Source organism: Lipotes vexillifer, unplaced genomic scaffold (assembly GCF_000442215.2).
Source record: "Lipotes vexillifer unplaced genomic scaffold, Lipotes_vexillifer_v1.1 scaffold903, whole genome shotgun sequence".
In the NCBI taxonomy this organism is placed as follows: domain Eukaryota; kingdom Metazoa; phylum Chordata; class Mammalia; order Artiodactyla; family Lipotidae; genus Lipotes; species Lipotes vexillifer.
The window spans coordinates 1,746,043-1,752,448 of record NW_006791919.1 but is presented as its reverse complement, the minus strand read 5'-3'; the positions used below and the strand labels follow the sequence as shown (position 1 = coordinate 1,752,448).

General features: G+C 43.5%; 1 pseudogene; it reads left to right on the top strand.

Annotated features, from left to right (window-relative positions):
- The first annotated feature begins 3,883 nt into the window (after positions 1–3,883).
- LOC103075941 (endonuclease V pseudogene) lies at positions 3,884–4,746 on the top strand (annotated as a pseudogene).
- Positions 4,747–6,406: the final 1,660 nt, after the last annotated feature.

The window sequence follows — 6,406 nt, the reverse complement described above, 5'->3', positions numbered from 1 at the left end:
AATAAAGGTTTCTTCCCAGCTGATGTTTACCACTCCGGGCTGCATGAAGCACTGGCATTTTGCTTCAAGACAGGAGGTAACAGGAATAAATACAGCACCAGCTACATTTCCTCTGCATCAGATATGTGAATGTTTTGAGCATTGTAATGGGTAGCGTGGGTGACACAGAATTTCACAAAATCGCCCACACAAAGAGCAGCCCTTCTTCAGAAGGCCCAGCAGACACCATTTTGTCTCATTCCAAAGCAGTTCACAACCTTCTCTAGTTTTTCAGTTGAAGCTTTCAGACACAAAGTTTTTAATCTAAACCTGATGGGACATGATGAATTTTTAGGAGGGTAATTTGATTTCTAGACAGTAGGAGGGAGAATAGAAAAGGGCAAGAATTGAGGTCACAGCTGTAAATATCTCTGAGTTCTCTGAAGGAGTAAATTAAAGTGAGAATAGCCTTTATTTTTAGTTACATAGACACTTAATAGGCATTAAATTAATGCCAGTGTAAGATTTCATTCTTACATTTCTTCATAGGAGGGATCCATATTTGCCCTGGGGGCTTGGTGGCAAAGGGGTCAGGGTAGGGGTAAGTCATGAAACCCACTCCATGTCTTTCTGTGGAGATACATGAGAAACCAGTTGTGGGCTGCTGCCTAGGAAGCCCCGCCCACTAAGAAGACCTCTTGGGACTCTGATTGGCCTATGAATGTGTTAATCACAATTATATCAATATATGCTGTGCTGTAGCTGTTTGTGGGGAGATTTTAAGGGATTTTTAGCTTTGTTTGCTTTTGCTTTAGATTTTGGCAAGCCAAAGGATATATCTAAATGAGAGCTGGCTTTTAACATTGTAACCTGACTCTTCCCAAATTTACCGTCACTGCTTAAAACATTTTGGCGTATATTATTAGAATTCCCTTCTACTCCAACGGCTCATCTTTTTCTATATCTTGAGTACTATCAATCTTCATCCTTTGAGGGAAGATTTTATTTTGTGTATGTATTTGTTTCTTATTGTGGAAAACACACATAAAATTTGTCATTTTAAAGTGTACAATTTAGTGGCATTTAGTGCCTTCACAATGTTGTGCAACCATTACTACCGATCTAGTTCTAGAACATTTTCATCACCCCTGCTCAAAAAGCAGTCACTCCACATTACCCCCTCCCCTAGCCCCTGACAACGGCTAATCTGCCATCGCTATGGATTTGCCTATTCTGGATATTTCACATAAATGGAACCATACAACATGTGTCCTTTTGTGTCTGCATTCTTTCACATGTAATGTTTTTGAGGATCATCCATGTTGTATCTGTATTTGTTTTGAAGCAACAGGAAGTCAAATAGAGCCTAGTCTGGTCAGTTGGCTGAGTATATACTGTTTGAAAAGAGTTTAAGTGATATTACAAAGTAAATGAGATTAATTTTCCTATGTGCTCATGTTTTGTTTTTTTGCCCTTGAATATATAGGTTCTATTTACACTAAAAAAACAAAAAACAAAAAACACCCACACCAAATAAACACCACAATACATTATTACCTATACTCAGAATATAAGTATTGCTTGATTACTGCCAAGTAGACTTAGGTTCTCTTTTTTGGGGGTGGGAGTTGGCCAAAGGATGTGATGCTGAAGATGTTACACAGAAACTGACATCCCCCTAATGAAAAATACGAGGTACTGTATCTGAATTCAGATCTTAGGTGACTATAAGGCAAAGTATTCAAGTTACGCTTTTGTAGCCTCTCTTTGTAACATCCTCCCTTTTAATTGCCCACTCTCCTAGTTCTCCCATTAAGGTGAAATATCTAGTTAATAATATAAATTCACTCTAAAATATTTATGACTTAATAAATTTAGAAACTAATGAAGATATCCTTGCTTAATTCTACAAATTAATTAACTTTTGATCAATAAGTGGAGAGAGATGTTAAGGGAAGGATCCTTTCTTGTTCTCTCAAATCACACCACAGGGACCAGTGTGGTTCTCAAACTTTTTTGTGTCTAAGAATCACTAGGATATTTGTTTTAAAATATAAATTTCTAGACCCCAGAAATTCTGATTCAGTCGGGGTGAGGAGCAGAAATCTCTACTTTCAATAACTATCCTAGGTTGGTGGTCCTCAGACTTTAGTGTGTATCAGAATCACTCTGAGGGCTTGTTAAAACACAGATTTCTGGACCTCAGAATCTAGAGTTTCTGATTCATAGGTCTGGAGTAGGGCCTGAGAGTTTACCTAACAAGATCCCAGGTGATGCTGATGCTGCTGGTTGGGGACCATGTTTTGAGAACCACAGTCTTAGGTGATTCTAAAATAACTGTGCCTTGGCTACATTTGGAACCATACTGATAAACTAATCACAATTCTGCAAATCAAGCTAAGCCTGTATGGCAGCCTGTGATAAAAGGGCTTGGGTTTCACAGGGGTGGAATAAAATAAACCTTTGTCCCCAGCTCTGGAAGCATCAATAATTTTCACAAACAATTTTAATAGGGTACTATTTTAATCTAAAATATCAGTTAAGGACCTAAAACCAATGCACGAAAAACAATATTTTCTTTTGACTTTCAGGTGTACATATAAAAATTTATAAATTATTGTTACAGACTTCATTTAAAATAATTTATATATAAAAAAACAACTGGGGACTTCCCTGGTGGTGCAGTAGTTAAGAATCCGCCTGCCAACGCAGGGGACACGGGTTTGAGCCCTGGTCTGGGAAGACCCCGCAGAGCAACTAAGCCCACGCGCCACAACTACTGAGCCTGCACCCTAGAGCCTGTGAGCCACAACTACTGAGCCAGTGTGCTGCAACTACTGAAGTCCATGTGCCTAGAGCCCCTGCTCCACAACAAGAGAAGCCACCGCAATGAGAAGCCTGCGCACCACAAAGAAGAGTAGCCCCGGCTAGCCGCAACTAGAGAAAGCCCGTGCGCAGCGACAAAAACCCAACACAGCCAAAACTAAATAAAATTTTTTAAGAAAACAAAAAAAAAACTGAAGCACTTAATAAAATCACTCTTTAATGGCTTGGGGTTTCGATAGAAAACTGATTCAGGGGTACAGCCTACTGGATAACTCTGAGATTGCAAAGGAAAAAACTGTCATGGGAGTTTTAACATTTAATATCGTTCTTTTATGTATTAATTTCTTTCCATGTTTCTTTATAAGCATGGTATAATGGAAACATCATGATCTTTGGAGGTTCAAGATCTTTCTTTGCCTTGTGACTTTCCTTGCTATATGACCTTGGGCAAGTTACTCAAGCTTCAGGTTCCTACACTGTATAATGGGGTAACACAATAATTACTAGCCAGCAGAGCTATTCTGATAATTAGGAAATAAAACATTTAAATTTCCAGCATAATGTTGGACTTATTGAAGAAACTATGTCCTTTACACACACACACACACACACACACACACACACACACCAACAAACATAAAAGAAAAAAAACTCTGTTTCTGACCTTCTTTCTATACAAGTTCCCTAAACTTAATTCTGCTTTGAAGCAACATTTACCAGCACATGTGGGGACTCCATGTTGGTGTTTCTCTGCATTTTGACTTCTGATAGTTCTATGCTTTAATGAGTTAGGGAAAACCAGGCAGTGGAAGAGCCTCATCACCTTTTGCTGGTATTAAACCTTAATGATGGGGCTTCCCTGGTGGCGCAGTGGTTGAGAGTAAGTCTGCCGATGCAGGGGACATGGGTTTATACCCCGGTCCGGGAGGATCCCACATGCCGCGGAGCGGCTGGGCCCGTGAGCCATGGCCGCTGAGCCTGTGCTCCGCAACGGGAGAGGCCACGACAGTGAGAGGCCTGCGTACCACAAAAAAACAAAAAACAAAACCCACAAAACTTAATGATGGAGGGCCGTGCCATGGCCCGAAAGGCGGCTGGAAGGCCGCCAGAGGAAACACTGTCGCTCTGGAAACTGGAGCAAGCACTGTTGAAGAACCTTGTCGTGGACCGGGACACGGAGGCGTGGCAAAGAGGCCCCGCCTTTTCGGGCCTGCAGAGGGTCGGGGGCATGGACATGTACTTTGTGAAGGGCGGTGTCAGCCCCTGTGCCTCCCTGGTGGTGCTCAGCTACCCTGAGCTTGAGGTGATGTATGAGGACTGTCGCATGGTGAGCCTGACAAGCCCCTGTGTGTCAGGCTTCCTGGCCTTCCAAGAGGTGCCCTTCCTGGTGGACGTGGTACAGTGGCTGTGGCAGAAGGAGCCCCGCCTCATGCCCCATGTCCTTTTTGTGGATGGAAATGGGGTGCTCCACCACCGAGGCTTTGGGGTGGCCTGCCACCTTGGTGTCCTCACATACCTGTCCAGCATCGGGGTGGCTAAGAAACTCCTGCAGGTGGACGGGCTGGAGGACATCGCTCTGCACAAGGAGAAGGTGCGGCTCCTGAAGGCTGGAGGAGACTCATTTCCTCTAATGGGAGGTTCCGGGACCATCCTGGGCATGGCGCTGAAGAGCCTTGACCACAGCACCAAGCCCCTCTATGTCTCTGTGGGCCACAAAATGAGCCTGGAGGCAGCCGTGCGCCTGACCCATGGCTGCTGCAAGTTTCAGATCCTGGAGTCCCTGCACCAGGCTGACATTCGCTCCCCAGACTACATCCACAGGACCCTGGGAGTCCAAGGGGCCCCTGCCTTGCGGCCGAAAGGAGCAAAAAGGCACAGAGGCCAAAGCCGTGCCCCCAGGGAGTCTCAGAAGAGCCCGCAGATTTAGAAATTATCCATTGACTTTCTGCCACGGGGCTTGAGAGTTCGTTCCCTCTCACATAGCCTCTCATACACTTTCCTTCCACCCATCTTCTCATTTTCATTGAATCAGAATTCAATGTCTGCATTATTCTTTCTTTGCACATCCTACTCATAGCTGAGTAATGTAATGTGATTACATCTTTTTTGTACAACCTCTTATTTTTCCTGCACTTGATAACTGCCTCATGTTTGGGGTTTGGTTTATTTTCTCTGTATCCATTCCTTATTCCAAAACCCTGCAATGGAAATATAAATTGGTACATTAAAAGCATCAGGCCATCTTGAATTTATTTTTTTCTCGGAGCCTGTTGTAGCCAGCTTCCAAGATGGCCTCCTGGGGCTGGTGTAGCCCTATGGCCACACTGAACCTGGTCCATCTGTATGACCAATGGAGGTGTGGGTGTGTGAGGGTGTGTCACTTCTGATACTAGGCCTAAAACACATTGGGAATTTTGTCTGGATGGTGCCCCCTTCTTCTCTCTCCCCCCTCATCATTCAGTTTGAGAGAAGTCAGCTGTTGTGTTGTAAACTGCTCTGTGAAGTCCACATGGCAGAGAACTGAGCCCACCTGCCAGTCACCATGTGAGGGAGTCATCTTGGACAGCCTCCAGCCCTGCTCAAGCCTTTAGATGCCCCCAGCCCTGGCTGTCAACTGACTGCAACCTCAGGAGAGACCCTGGGACAGAACCACCTAGCCAGTCTGCTTCCAGGTTCCTATCTCACAGTTTCCGAGTATCTCACCTTTGTTCTGGAAAAATATTTTTATGCAGCATAACATAACTAATACAGAGCCACTCCTCCCATAAAAACAAACAAACAAACAAAAACCTTAATGATGAAATGAAGCATCTCAGCTAAATACATTCCAGTAAAAAAATTGTTTAAGTAGAAACCATACTCAGTGCCTTCAGTCAATTAATTCCCCCTGTTCATTCTCAGAGAAGACACTTATAAATTGATCCTTATCTAAGATAAACAACAGAAAATGAGATCACATTAATGTCAAGGCCCAAATTGTGCTGTGTCCAGACATGCTTAGGAACTCACATCAAATCTCCCTGTGATTCGTGGAGTGTCCATGGTGGTCTCAAGTGTGCTTGGAAATGGGTTCACTCATGTTTTCAGCTCTGGCTTCCTGGTCAAGCAATCCAGAGTTGTGATTCAGTGATCTCCTGTTGGGCCTAGGGATCTGCATTAAAAGAAGTACTCCTGGAGATTCTGAAGAAAGACATCCTTTTTTTTCTAAACATCTTTATTGGAGTATAATTGCTTTACAGTGGTGTGTTAGTTTCTGCTGTATAACAGTGAATCAGCTATATGTATACATATATCCCCATATCCCCTCCCTCTTGCATCTCCCTCCCACCCTCCCTATCCCACCCCTCTAGGTGGTCACAAAGCAACAAGCTGATCTCCCTGTGCTATGCGGCTGCTTCCCACTAGCTATCTATTTTACATTTGGTAGTGTATATATGTCCATGCCACTCTCTCACTTCTTCCCAGCTTACCCTTCCCTCTCCCTGTGTCCTCAAGTCCATTCTCTACATCTGCATCTTTATTCCTGTCCTGCCCCTAGGTTCTTCAGAAATTTTATTTTTTTATATTCCATATATACGTGTTAGCATACGGTATTTGTTTT